The 15,032-nt window shown below is 39.9% G+C and overlaps 2 long non-coding RNA genes across 2 annotated transcripts; both read right to left on the bottom strand.

Moving 5' to 3' along the window:
• Nucleotides 1-10,483: 10,483 nt before the first annotated feature.
• On the bottom strand, nucleotides 10,484-11,034 carry LOC120028058. Its single transcript, XR_005473376.1, has 3 exons — nucleotides 10,915-11,034; nucleotides 10,615-10,711; nucleotides 10,484-10,530 (listed from the first exon to the last, which is right to left on the bottom strand). It is a non-coding gene; the product is annotated as an uncharacterized LOC120028058 (long non-coding RNA).
• A 113-nt stretch (nucleotides 11,035-11,147) lies between these two features.
• Nucleotides 11,148-12,835, bottom strand: LOC120028053. The gene is made up of 3 exons (XR_005473373.1): nucleotides 12,769-12,835; nucleotides 12,191-12,445; nucleotides 11,148-11,178 (listed from the first exon to the last, which is right to left on the bottom strand). It is a non-coding gene; the product is annotated as an uncharacterized LOC120028053 (long non-coding RNA).
• Between the last annotated feature and the right edge of the window lie 2,197 nt (nucleotides 12,836-15,032).

The raw sequence follows: 15,032 nt of genomic DNA, 5'->3' as shown, positions 1-15,032 counted from the left end.
CAATGTATTATATTGACTAAATACAGAATCATGTTTACTATAGCCTACTATTTCACTATAGCCTCCCTCTGAGTTCTACATGGAACAGGTCAAAGTTACATTTAGTCAGTTCCATGATGTCATTCATTCTATTCTACAAACACATTCAATTTACACTCCTCATCAGCTGCATCAAAGTGCTACTGACGGTTCCAGTTTTCTAGACTAGAGCTCCACCTACTGGCATCTCAACATTACTGCAGCCGTCAGATATGAATGTCCTCAATAATGTTTGGCTAATAAACAACATTACAAACTGGAAATTAATCAGATAGAATGGTGAAAAACAACACTGTTTAGTACTTGACAAAGTCACATTTAATAAGCACACAAACACGTGTAGTGAAATCCTGCATGGAGTCTTCACCGTGCACTTTAAGAGCCCAGCAGCAGTCAGGAAGGAGGAAATCAAGACGGCTCTTCCAGCTCAGTGTCGGAGCTCTCGATTGGCGGGGCAGTTTTGACGGGTGTGTTCAACTCCGCTTACGTCTTGTTTGGTTTCAGCTTGCTTAGTTTATAACATTTCTAAGTGTGATCGATGTTGTTATCTCTCGCGCTATACTCCTGACGAGTTGGAAGCGTTCTGGCCTCTGATCTCATCGATTACTAGCAACATTGTTGCAAGCTTTTGTCAAACGAACAACCAAGGATTGTGTCGGACGGACAAATACACGTTCAAGCCTGGACACAACAGCTAAGCCCATCTCTCTTTCTATCTCCTTCTTCAGTGAAATATGTTCTCTCTTAGTGCTGCTCTCTCTTCATGTTCAGAGCCTTTAGTAAACTAATAATGCACTGTAGGACTGTTTGACATTTTAGTTAAAGGGAGGTTGCGTGAGTGTTTTGAACTTTATTGATTTTGTGTGTGACAACAGACATCTTGACATTTCAAGGCGTTTTGTTGTCTATGAACACACCTACACACCCATTCATACCCCCTCCCTCCTCCACTTGGAGGTAAAACAGAATATTGCAAATTCTCTAAGTTTTATGACTCTGCTCTTTCTTGTCCATTGTTTCCAGGAAGTTGCCTTTGAATTGCTTTGCCATTAATCTTGTATGAGTTATTATTGGTTGGGTTACCCCTGTGCTGTGACTTGTCTTCTCCTTTCTCCCCACTGGCTATCTGGCCAACAGGCTAACCTATAGGCAGTCTCTTCTGGTAATGTGTCTGGTAGTGGTTCTCTATCTATCCTACTCTTTTCAGTTAAGCAGGTTAATACCTGTCTGGTAGTGGTTCTCTATCTATCCTACTATTTTCAGTTCAGCAGGTTAATACCTGTCTGGTAGTGGTTCTCTATCTATCCTACTCTTTTCAGTTCAGCAGGTTAATACCTGTCTGGTAGTGGTTCTCTATCTATCCTACTCTTTTCAGTTCAGCAGGTTAATACCTGTCTGGTATTGGTTCTCTATCTATCCTACTCTTTTCAGTTCAGCAGGTTCATACCTGTCTAGTAGTGGTTCTCTATCTATCCTACTCTTTTCAGTTCAGCAGGTTAATACCTGTCTGGTAGTGGTTCTCTATCCTACTCTTTTCAGTTCAACAGGTTAATACCTGTCTGGTAGTGGTTCTCTATCTATTCTACTCTTTTCAGTTCAGCAGGTTAATACCTGTCTGGTAGTGGTTCTCTATCTATCCTACTCTTTTCAGTTCAACAGGTTAATACCTGTCTGGTAGTGGTTCTCTATCTATCCTACTCTTTTCAGTTCAACAGGTTAATACCTGTCTGGTAGTGGTTCTCTATCTATCCTACTCTTTTCAGTTCAGCAGGTTAATACCTGTCTGGTAGTGGTTCTCTATCTATCCTACTCTTTTCAGTTCAGCAGGTTAATACCTGTCTGGTAGTGGTTCTCTATCTATCCTACTCTTTTCAGTTCAGCAGGTTAATACCTGTCTGGTAGTGGTTCTCTATCTATCCTACTCTTTTCAGTTCAGCAGGTTAATACCTGTCTGGTAGTGGTTCTCTATCTATCCTACTCTTTTCAGTTCAGCAGGTTAATACCTGTCTGGTAGTGGTTCTCTATCTATCCTACTCTTTTCAGTTCAGCAGGTGAATACCTGTCTGGTAGTGGTTCTCTATCTATCCTACTCTTTTCAGTTCAGCAGGTTAATACCTGTCTGGTAGTGGTTCTCTATCTATCCTACTCTTTTCAGTTCAGCAGGTTAAAACCTGTCTGGTAGTGGTTCTCTATCTATTCTACTTTTTTCAGTTCAGCTGGTTAATCAATCAAGTTTATTTTATATAGCCCTTCGTACATCAGCTAATATCTCGAAGTGCTGTACAGAAACCCAGCCTAAAACCCCAAACAGCAAGCAATGCAGGTGTAGAAGCACGGTTAACACCTGCCTGGCGCCTCTCTCTAACAACACTGCTACAAACTGATGTCTGTATTGGTACAACATGTCAATGTCATATTCTGTGACACTGTTTCTGTCTCAAATGGCACCCTAATCCCTATTTAGTGCAATACTTTTGACCGGGGGGGGGGGGGGGGGGGGGATGTTCGTTCCAGGGGATGACTGACATCATGCACTCCATCTATGATACAGTATGATGGGAATGTGTTTGTCAGCAGCATACCACCCTGCATCCCACTGCTGGTTTGATTCTAAGCAGGGTTGGTCCCTGGATGGGAGACCAGATGCTGCTGGGAGTGGTGTTGGAGGGCCATTAGGAGGCACTCTTTCCTCTGGTCTAAAAAAATATCCCAATGTCCCAGGGCAGTGATTGGGGACATTGCCCTGTGTAGGGTGCCGTCTTTCAGTTGGGATGCTAAACGGGTGTCCTGACTCTCTGGTCACTAAAGATCCCATGCCACTTATCATAAGAGTAGGGGTGTTAACCCTGGTGTCCTGGCTAAATTCCCAACCTCGCCCTCATACCATCACGGTCACCTAATCATCCCCAGCTTCCAATTGGCTGATTCATCCCCCTCCTCTCCCTGTAACTATTCCCCAGGTCGTTGCTGTAAATGAGAATGTGTTCAGTCAACTTACTTGGTTTAATATAAAAAACGTACCCCTGTATGCAGAACAATTTACCCATGGAGCATGTCGACAACTTATTCCAGGTAACAGAACTAACCACAGGTCTGAATACTTATGTAAACGTGATATTTCAGTATTTTTTAAACATTTGCAAACATTTTTAAACGTGTTTTTGCTTTGTCATTAATGGGTTTTGTTTGTCGATTGAGGGGGGAAAAACAATTTCATCCATTTTAGAATAAGGCTGTAACTTAACAAAATGTGGAAAAAGTCAAGGTGTCTGAATACTTTCTGAATCCACTGTGGGCCTTGATTCAATCCTAATGTGCTTGTAGACAATGCTTTTATTTAAAGGCAGAGTTCCTGCGTTAGTGGAGATCACATTCAAGGTAAACACAGCAGATGTTGGCTCAATTGGAAATGACCTTTTAAATGCTTTAGCACGGTTTCTAATTGGATCCAGGCCCCAGGGTTAGATACGTCTACATCCTGTGTTTTCTAATTGGATCCAGGCCCCAGGGTTAGATGCGTCTACATCCTGTGTTTTCTAATTGGATCCAGGCCCCAGGGTTAGATAAGTCTACATCCAGTGGTTTTTAATTGGAGCCAGGCCCCAGGGTTAGATACGTCTACATCCTGTGGTTTCTAATTGGATCCAGGCCCCAGGGTTAGATACGTCTACATCCTGTGTTTTCTAATTGGATCCAGGCCCCAGGGTTAGATACCTCTACATCCTGTGTTTTCTAATTGGATCCAGGCCCCAGGGTTAGATAAGTCTACCTCCAGTGTTTTCTAATTGGATCCAGGCCCCAGGGTTAGATATGTCTACATCCTGTGGTTTCTAATTGGATCCAGGACCCAGGGTTAGATACGTCTACATCCTGTGTTTTCTAATTGGATCCAGGCCCCAGGGTTAGATACATCTACATCCAGTGGTTTTTAATTGGAGCCAGGCCCCAGGGTTAGATACATCTACATCCTGTGTTTTCTAATTGGATCCAGGCCCCAGGGTTAGATACGTCTACATCCTGTGTTTTCTAATTGGATCCAGGCCCCAGGGTTAGATGCGTCTACATCCTGTGTTTTCTAATTGGATCCAGGCCCCAGGGTTAGATACGTCTACATCCTGTGTTTTCTAATTGGATCCAGGCCCCAGGGTTAGATGCGTCTACATCCTGTGTTTTCTAATTGGATCCAGGCCCCAGGGTTAGATGCGTCTACATCCTGTGTTTTCCACAAAGTGTTTAAAAAAATCAGACAACAGTTAGGTGGGCAATAGGTACACCTCCACGGGTCTCCACTCTCTCATCCACCTCTAGCCCATCTCTGCCCCCCAAAAGAGACACCCCTACCTGGGAAGATCAGACAACAGTTAGGTGGGCAATAGGTACACCTCCATGGGTCTTCACTCTCTCATCCACCTCTAGCCCATCTCTGCCCCCCAAAAGAGACACCCCTACCTGGGAAGGTCAGACAACAGTTAGGGGCTCAAGAGCCGCAACATATTGGAGACCATAGCACTCATTCTATATGACATCACATTCTCACTATACAATAATGTAATTTATTCTTTAACTACTAGTTGGAAAAAATGAGACTGTGAGGAACCCTACAGGAAGATCGAGGATTCAAACAGAGAAGATGACAATGACATAGGGGCGTCTATATATATATATATACTGTATATATATATATATATATATATAAACATTGCAATTATTCTTGAATGAGCGGCCGGTCATGTGCAAAGGATTAGCATTTCAATTAATATAATTATAGACTGTGTGTAGTGAATCCATTTAGTCTTTCCCGCACCTTTTCTTTGTCTACCAAGCTGTCATATCGGCTTAGTGCACTAGGGACTTTTCTATCATTGTTAGTAACCAATATCTACTGTTTATGTAATTCTGTGTGATTTATTTATTTAGTAAATAAATAAGCCAATTTGTATATTGCTGATTCATTATGGAAACCAGAGTTCGTGCGGATAACCAATAATTTTACGACGTTCAGATGAGACTGAATGAGGTAAAGAATAATTGATGACTGAAATGTAAGAGACTTTTAGATCTATAAGAGTTAATTCGGAAGACGGAACTCCTTTAAATAATATTCTCCGTGGTGCCCCAGGTTATTAGTGAGGTAATTGTTGCATGTTTTAATTCAATCACGTGATCAATTAAACATTAGGTAATCAATTAAACATTAGGTAATCGATTTAATAAAATAGCATGTCATCACAGACAGTCAATGACACTACAAAGTGATAAGAAACGTTGCATCAGAACATTGAGGCAAAATATTACCATAACTTAATAAAACCAATAATAAATGTATATGAAAATATCAAATAAACATATATTATGTGTATCATCTTACAGTACTGTATAATGTAATAGAATAGAAACAGTACTGTGTAATGTAATAGAATAGAAGCAGTACTGTATACTGTAATAGAATAGTACTGTAATAGAATAGTACTGTATACTGTAATAGTACAGTACTGTATTAGAATGACTGTATAACGTAATAGAATAGTACAGTATACTGCAATAGAATAGTACTGTAGAATGTATTGTAATAGAATAGTACAGTAATGTATAATGTAATAGAATAGTAGAGTACTGTAGAATGTAATAGAATAGTACAGGACTGTAGAATGTAATAGAATAGTACAGTAATGTGGAATGTAATAGAATAGTAATGTAGAATGTAATAGAATAGTACAGGACTGTAGAATGTAATAGAATAGTACAGGACTGTAGGATGTAATAGAATAGTACAGGACTGTAGGATGTAATAGAATAGTACAGGACTGTAGGATGTAATAGAATAGTACAGGACTGTAGGATGTAATAGAATAGTACAGGACTGTAGGATGTAATAGAATAGTACAGGACTGTAGGATGTAATAGAATAGTACAGGACTGTAGGATGTAATAGAATAGTACAGGACTGTAGGATGTAATAGAATAGTACAGGACTGTAGGATGTAATAGAATAGTACAGGACTGTAGGATGTAATAGAATAGTACAGGACTGTAGGATGTAATAGAATAGTACAGGACTGTAGGATGTAATAGAATAGTACAGGACTGTAGGATGTAATAGAATAGTACAGGACTGTAGGATGTAATAGAATAGTACAGGACTGTAGGATGTAATAGAATAGTACAGGACTGTAGGATGTAATAGAATAGTACAGGACTGTAGGATGTAATAGAATAGTACAGGACTGTAGGATGTAATAGAATAGTACAGGACTGTAGGATGTAATAGAATAGTACAGGACTGTAGGATGTAATAGAATAGTACAGGACTGTAGGATGTAATAGAATAGTACAGGACTGTAGGATGTAATAGAATAGTACAGGACTGTAGGATGTAATAGAATAGTACAGGACTGTAGGATGTAATAGAATAGTACAGGACTGTAGGATGTAATAGAATAGTACAGGACTGTAGGATGTAATAGAATAGTACAGGACTGTAGGATGTAATAGAATAGTACAGGACTGTAGGATGTAATAGAATAGTACAGGACTGTAGGATGTAATAGAATAGTACAGGACTGTAGGATGTAATAGAATAGTACAGGACTGTAGGATGTAATAGAATAGTACAGGACTGTAGGATGTAATAGAATAGTACAGGACTGTAGGATGTAATAGAATAGTACAGGACTGTAGGATGTAATAGAATAGTACAGGACTGTAGGATGTAATAGAATAGTACAGGACTGTAGGATGTAATAGAATAGTACAGGACTGTAGGATGTAATAGAATAGTACAGGACTGTAGGATGTAATAGAATAGTACAGGACTGTAGGATGTAATAGAATAGTACAGGACTGTAGGATGTAATAGAATAGTACAGGACTGTAGGATGTAATAGAATAGTACAGGACTGTAGGATGTAATAGAATAGTACAGGACTGTAGGATGTAATAGAATAGTACAGGACTGTAGGATGTAATAGAATAGTACAGGACTGTAGGATGTAATAGAATAGTACAGGACTGTAGGATGTAATAGAATAGTACAGGACTGTAGGATGTAATAGAATAGTACAGGACTGTAGGATGTAATAGAATAGTACAGGACTGTAGGATGTAATAGAATAATACAGGACTGTAGGATGTAATAGAATAGTACAGGACTGTAGGATGTAATAGAATAGTACAGGACTGTAGAATAGTACAGGACTGTAGAATGTAATAGAATAGTACAGGACTGTAGGATGTAATAGAATAGTACAGGACTGTAGGATGTAATAGAATAGTACAGGACTGTAGAATAGTACAGGACTGTAGAATGTAATAGAATAGTACAGGACTGTAGGATGTAATAGAATAGTACAGGACTGTAGGATGTAATAGAATAGTACAGGACTGTAGGATGTAATAGAATAGTACAGGACTGTAGGATGTAATAGAATAGTACAGGACTGTAGGATGTAATAGAATAGTACAGGACTGTAGGATGTAATAGAATAGTACAGGACTGTAGGATGTAATAGAATAGTACAGGACTGTAGGATGTAATAGAATAGTACAGGACTGTAGGATGTAATAGAATAGTACAGGACTGTAGGATGTAATAGAATAGTACAGGACTGTAGAATGTGGTAGAATATTACTGTAATAGAATAGTACAGGACTGTATAACGTCATAGAATAGTACAGTACTGTGTAATGTAATAGAATAGTACTGTATAATGTAATAGAATAGTACAGGACTGTATACTGTAATAGAATAGTACTGTAGATTAGAAGTATTGTTCCTGTGAGCGAACATCAAGAAGAAATTAAAAGATATTTATAATGTTCTCAGCCTTCATATAAAATATAACTGGACATCGAGGCTATTTCAGAAATACAAAGCAAAGTTATTGTGTTCAGATTCTGTTCCATGTTACTTAAAAAATGAATGGAAAAATATTTAACATAATTATTTACAAGGTTCCCCCTCTTATTCATCATAGTTTAAAAGGCAAAACTGACCCTAGATCAGCACTCCAACTAAGTGTGAATACAGTAGTCCTGTGTGTTGGTAGAGCCTGGTGCTGACCCTAGATCAGCTCTCCCACTAAGTGTGAATACAGTAGTCGTGTGTGTTGGTAGAGCATGGTGCTGACCCTAGATCAGCTCTCCAACTAAGTGTGAATACAGTAGTCCTGTGTGTTGGTAGAGCCTGGTGTATGGGTTCAATTCCCAATGGGGCCACCGGCAAGAAAGATGTGTCCACGCAGAATAAGTGTCTTTGGATAAAAGTGTTTCTAAATGGCATATCATGATATATTATTATAACACTTAGTTGGACTATACAGGTCCAGATATACAGGGTTTCTGTCAAACTTGTGTTCAGGTCTTCTTGGTTCTGGGCTTGTTGTGTTCAGGTCTTCTTGCTTTCTTGTGTTCAGGTCTTCTTGCTTTGTTGTGTTCAGGTCTTCTTGCTTTGTTGTGTTCAGGTCTTCTTGCTTTGTTGTGTTCAGGTCTTCTTGCTTTGTTGTGTTCAGCTCTTCTGGGTTTGCTGTGTTCAGCTCTTCTGGGTTTGCTGTGTTCAGCTCTTCTGGGTTTGCTGTGTTCAGCTCTTCTGGGTTTGCTGTGTTCAGCTCTTCTGGGTTTGCTGTGTTCAGCTCTTCTGGGTTTGCTGTGTTCAGCTCTTCTGGGTTTGCTGTGTTCAGCTCTTCTGGGTTTGCTGTGTTCAGCTCTTCTGGGTTTGCTGTGTTCAGCTCTTCTGGGTTTGCTGTGTTCAGCTCTTCTGGGTTTGCTGTGTTCTGGGTTTGTTGCTTTGTTGTGTTCAGGTCTTCTGGGTTTGTTGTGTTCAGGTCCTCTTGGTTTGTTGTGTTCAGGTCCTCTTGGTTCTGGGTTTGTTGTGTTCAGGTCTTCTTGCTTTGTTGTGTTCAGGTCCTCTTGGTTTGTTGTGTTCAGGTCCTCTTGGTTCTGGGTTTGTTGTGTTCAGGTCTTCTGGGTTTGTTGTGTTCAGGTCTTGGTTCTGGGTTTGTTGACTCTACTATAGATCTCAGAGGAGTCCTCAGCTGCTGGTGCTGCTGTGGGTCTGAAGAGAGAGAAACAGAAATTAAACAGAATCTGCTTCCCCTCAAAAAAAACGTCATATACTCTTTATAGTGCATTACTTTGACCAAGGCCTATATGGCTCTGGTGAAAAGTAGTGCACTAAATAGGGTTCCATTTGGAACACAGCACAGTTCCTCAAAACCACCACTCTCTCATTATATTGTTGGGTTTGTAAGGAAATGACATCACTAGTGGCCACTAGGGGTCAACTCTTTCACTTATTAATGATGTCATGGTCTTCTCGTCCAATAAGCAGCAGCATATGAATGAGCTGTAATCAAGAATAAAGCTTGTTTACAACCAAATCTAAAAACATATGTAACTGGAATGTTATAGAAGGGTCCAGATTTTTTTGGGGTGAATTGACTCGTTTTTGAGAAACTATCCCCAACCAGCGATTCACTTCCTCATCCTCGTTGTTCAGTAAGTGGCTCCAAAAACACCCAAAACATCCTTTTAGAAACTAAAAGCTCTAAGTAGTCTATAGTGATGCAGGTCTTTACATGTTGTACACATGAAGTTGTGTCATTCAGAACTTAATCCACAACGTTATGTTCCATGTTGTTGAGACTTGAACGATGCTTCTCGTCCGTTCTAGCAGCATGATACACTGAGAATGGAACAGTTGGACGGGGAAACAGCACGAGTCACACAAAACGGAATATAACGTTGTGGATAAAGTTCGGAATGACACTTTCATGTGTACAACTGTTACATCTAAAGACCTGCTTCACTATACTGAGAACTTTCTGTTTCTAAAAGACAGATTGTGTTTTTGGAGCATTTGTTCATGTTTTTCAGAGCCTCTACTGCACAACGAGGATGAGGAAGTGAATTGCTGGTTGGGGAAAGTTTCTCTAAAACAAGTGAAGTCACTATAAAAGGTGGCTGGACCCTTCTATAACATGACATTTACATAAAAAATAGAAATTTGGTTGTAAAAAAAAAAGCCAACTTCTCCTTTAATGTGGTGTTTTCACAATGCTCTAGAAATGACTGTTGTTTTAATGGCAGAATATGCTCACCGGTTGGCAGCACTGGGGCAGTTGAATTTCACAGCATCGTACTGGACATCCTCTTCCTGTTTCTGGGGTTGAGGCAGCTGGACGGTGGAGTACAGAGGCACTTCCTGGTTTTTGGAACGAGAGAAGTGGACGCTGGCATAGTGAACATCATCCTGGTCGTCTGTGGCTGCTGTCTGTGCTGCAGTAGAGTTCATGACCATGCCTGAGATGTTGTCATACACTGGACTAGAGTCTCCCTGATGGAGAGAGAGGGACAGACAACATAAATAGACCTGGGGACAGACAGCATGAAGAGTGGAAATGTCCCACAAAGCAATAAACATGATCTTACATCTGTTTGAACAGACTCACCTGTCCATTGTCTGCTGTGTGTCTTGTGTTTTTGGAGACCTTCTTCCTGTTTTGTAAATGAATGAGTGAATGAATAAAGTAATGACGATAATAAAGTGAAATAATCTTTAAAATATGCATTTTTACTTACCTGAACCACATGAGTCCAGAGAGACATGAAGCCAGTATGACACCCAGAACAACCACTATGATTCCTACAGCTGCAGTCACAACTGATGTTTGTTTCCCTAAAAGATAATAGATGATATGAGTACATGTTATTATGAAGTGAAAATGAATATACAGCAATACAGGACATTAATGCAATACTTGTATATAGAAGCCTATGTATAGTTATAAACCAAAGTGTCATAAGGCAAACTATGAGAAGATTACCTTGAAAAACAATTAGTTATTGAACATCATTTTGTATTGAAGGTTGTAACTTTACCTGCTACAATGATCATCAGAGCTGTAGAGTTCATAGATCCTCTTCCATTCTGGGCCTCACAGTAATATTCTCCTCTGTCCTCAGAGCTGATGTTAGTGATGCTGTAACTCTGTCCTGATGCTTTTGGTAAGTTTACATTCTTCTTGTACCAGGTGTATTTGTCCACAGGTGGGTTGGCATCACTGCTGCAGGTCAGAGTCACTGAACTGCCCTCCGCTATTTCACCAGAGGTACTGACTGACACTGAGGTGTTCCTTGGACCATCTGGGTTAAAATACATTGTATTCATTTATAGCAACATTTGTGTTTACATTTTACGGGTGAGTTTAAAATAATTTATAAATTATAATAAATTATTAATTCAGAGCAAAGGAAATCTGAAACAGAATCACAAAAAATTATTTTGACTTTGTGGTAATGCACATTCAGGGAAATGGATGTGTCAGGATCGTGTGGAGAGACGGACCAAGGCGCAGCGTGATTCGAGTTCCACATCTTTATTTTTAGTGAAACTTAAAATACACCAAGAAACAAACAACGACCGTGTGTAATGATTCTCGTCCTCTTCGTCTGAGGAGTATGAAGGATGGGACCAATATGCAGCGTGGTAAGTGTTTGTCATATTTTAATACTAAACTGAACACTACAAAATACAAAAATAACAAAGTGAATGATAACGAAAAACAGAAACAGTCCTGAATGGTAACACAAACACAAAAACAGGAAAAAACCACCCACAACACACAATGGAAAACAGGCTACCTAAATATGGCTCCCAATCAGAGACAACGATAAACAGCTGCCTCTGATTGGGAACCACACCAGGCCAAACACATTAAAAACAAACAACCTAGAAAAAAGAACATAGAGACTGCCCACCCCAACTCACGCCCTGACCAACCTAACACAAAGACATAAAAAAGAAACTAAGGTCAGAGCGTGACACCGTGCAGTACTGAGGTGCAACATGCACTCACTCAAAAACAATATCCCACAAAGCAGGTGGGAGAAAGGGCTTCCTAAATATGATCCCCATTTACAGGCAACGATTACCAGCTGCCTCTAATTGGGAACCATAGAAAATAAATGACTAGAACACACTCTGACCTAAACACCATAGAGAACCGAGGGCTCTCTATGGTCAGGGAGTGACAGGATGTTACACACTAAAATATGTATTGATAGATATATTTATGTGGAAAACAATCTATTTTAAGTTCAATAATCAACATGATCAGTATATCAAACTGGACATCTAAACCCCCAATGTACTTACATGTGACAGTGAGAGTCTCTTCAGCAGAGGGGAGATCCTCATGGCCTTCTACAGCACAGGAGTATCTGCCTGTATCCTCACTGCTGACTGAGAATAGGATATAGACAGGAGAGGAGGTGTTGCTGTTTGGTATAGGCTGTCCATTCTTATACCAACTGAAGGCTGTGATGGGGTCCAGTGTACATTTGGTTCTACATGTCAGTGTGACATTCTCCCTCTCTGACACAGATGTAGGATCCATCTCCAACACAACATCTAGAGTAAAAGGAAACAAATCATTAATATCCTCCTATATATGTCATTTTATGTGAAATATTATATTTGTTTTTTCCCTGTTACATAACACTACAGTGTCTGTATGACTGCCCTTTTAATAAGGTAATTAAGGTCATTCATTTGATATATTTAGACAGGACAGTCAAGTCTGTAATAATTTCCACTGTTTTCCATGAAGTCCTGGGTTCCATAGAATCAATAAAACAGAAAACACAACATACTCATTAGCATACATACAAAACAACACTCACATTACATCTATCTAGATATGTGTCATAGATGTGAGATGAGTGACAGATTACCTGTGACAGTCAGGGAGACACGTGAGCCAGAAAACTTTCCTCCAGATGTTATGAATCTGAACCTGTACCCAGCAGAGTCACTCCATCTCAGGTCTGTGATTCTCAGGGTACAGTCATTCTTCTTATCCCCAAGGTACTCTATATGACCCTCATACCCTGGCACTGAGCTCAGATCTTCAGCCTCCATACCAGACCATTTAGTAAACCAGAAAGCTGTTTTGATCTCATGATAACTGGGATATGTGTAAGAGCAGGATATGTTCACTGTTGACCCCTTCAAGGCACAGATACTCTGATGGGTGTAAGTCACACTCCAACACTTCTGACCTGAAATACAAGACAATATAACACCTTTATGAAATTCTTAATTACAATATCTACTGTATACACTTATGCTGTTACGTTCCTCAGCAAGAAAACCTAAAATGTAACCAAAACAAAAGTGGGAATTAATAAAAGAGTCACTGACAAAGACAAAAATGAGACCAGTGGGTTCTGAAAGACACTCATGGGGGTGTCCATTGAAAATTTACTATCAACAACAACTGGAACCAAAAAGACATGAGCGCCCACAACATTTTCTCAAGAAGAGGCAAACAAAATAAAACTCCACATGCCAGCACAGTTGTAACACATACTGACTAACGAGTGACGCAAATCGGGGCACCCCACCTGCAAATATAAATGGGGGAAAAAATCAACAATGTTAAAATCATATGCTGTGAAAGTAACCAGGAAGTGACTATCCCCTCAGCTTTGTAGTTTTTAAACTTTGGTAGTTATTTTTTCATGGGTCTTCAGTGCTCAAAAAGTAGTGCAATGGTGTACAAGTGCAAAAACGTAATGAAAGGTATCTGGTAGGAGTAAATTCATCCATTGAGTGCATTTTCATGAATTTGATTATATATCTTGAAGCTCGTTCATCACTGCGAGGCAAAGCATACGCAACTAAAGCAGAAGTGGACGTCACATTCACAGCAAATTAAATAATGATTGTCTGACAACCTGAAACAATTGTTTTTTTTAAAAGTCCACACTTACACACTGCAGGAGAGTGGAGATCCTCATGGCCTTTTACAGCACAGGAGTAACTGTCTGCATCACTAAAGGAGTCTGAGTACAGGCTGGAAGTGCCCTCCTTTACTATGGTACTGTTCTTGTACCAGATGTAGGTGGGGTTGTCAGTCAGAGTACAGGAGGTGATACAGGTCAGTGCCCTCTTCCCTGCCTCTGTGGCAGGAGTCACCTTCACCTGCAGGTCTGAATACAGCGAAAATGACAACAACAAAATTAAACCAATCGTGTATTATGGATTAAAAAATATATATAATTAAACATCAAATAGATTTGTATGTAAACATGATCCAGTGTTACCTGTGACAGTCAGAGTTGTTCCAGGGAAGCTGTATCCCCATCTTGATGTCTGTGTGTTGAATATGAACTTGTACTCAGCAGAGTCCTCCTCTCTCAGATCTGTGATTCTCAGGGTGGAGCGACCTCTCTCCTTCTCTCCAACATACTCCACACGACCTGCATACCCTGGGTCTGTGGTTAGGTCCTCAGGGATCAACTCATCCCTCCAGCTGTCACTCTGATTAGGACTAAACCAGAGTGATGATGTGATGTTATAAAGACTGAAATAAGTACAGGATATGTTCACTGTTGACCCCTTCAAGCCACAGATTGTCCTCTTGGTGTAAGTCACTCTGTAGCAGCTCTGACCCTGGACACCTAAAACATAATGGAATCACATAAGTACATTATACAGTATTGTCAGTTATTTTCATAAAAGCCAAGCCCTATCAAATTATACAGTGAGACCAAAAGGACTTAGTACAAACATTCTGCATACATTCTGTATTAGATTCCATATTAGATTCACACTCACACACTGCAGGAGAGCGGAGCTCCTCATGGCCTTTTACAGCACAGGAGTAACTGTCTTCATAGTTACTGGAGACTGGGTCTCTGTACTGGGGGGAGGTGCTCTCATCTAGATGTTGTCCGTTCTTGTACCAGATGTAGGTGGGGTTGTCAGTCAGAGTACAGATGGTGCTACAGGTCAGTGTCTTCTCCTGATGTCCCCCAGTCACATTCACCTGAAGACCTGGAGAATTAACAATATCACTGTAAATCCCTTTATCACTGATTTATCACTCTAATACATAGATGGAAGAAATCCTATGATATACAGACATAAATACAAACCAAGACATTTATCCTGAACTAAATGGAATTCAACAGTTTAACTATATTGAATGTAA

The sequence above is a fragment of the Salvelinus namaycush genome, chromosome 2, assembly GCF_016432855.1.
Source record: "Salvelinus namaycush isolate Seneca chromosome 2, SaNama_1.0, whole genome shotgun sequence".
NCBI lineage: Eukaryota > Metazoa > Chordata > Actinopteri > Salmoniformes > Salmonidae > Salvelinus > Salvelinus namaycush.
This window is presented reverse-complemented; position numbering and strand designations above follow the sequence as displayed.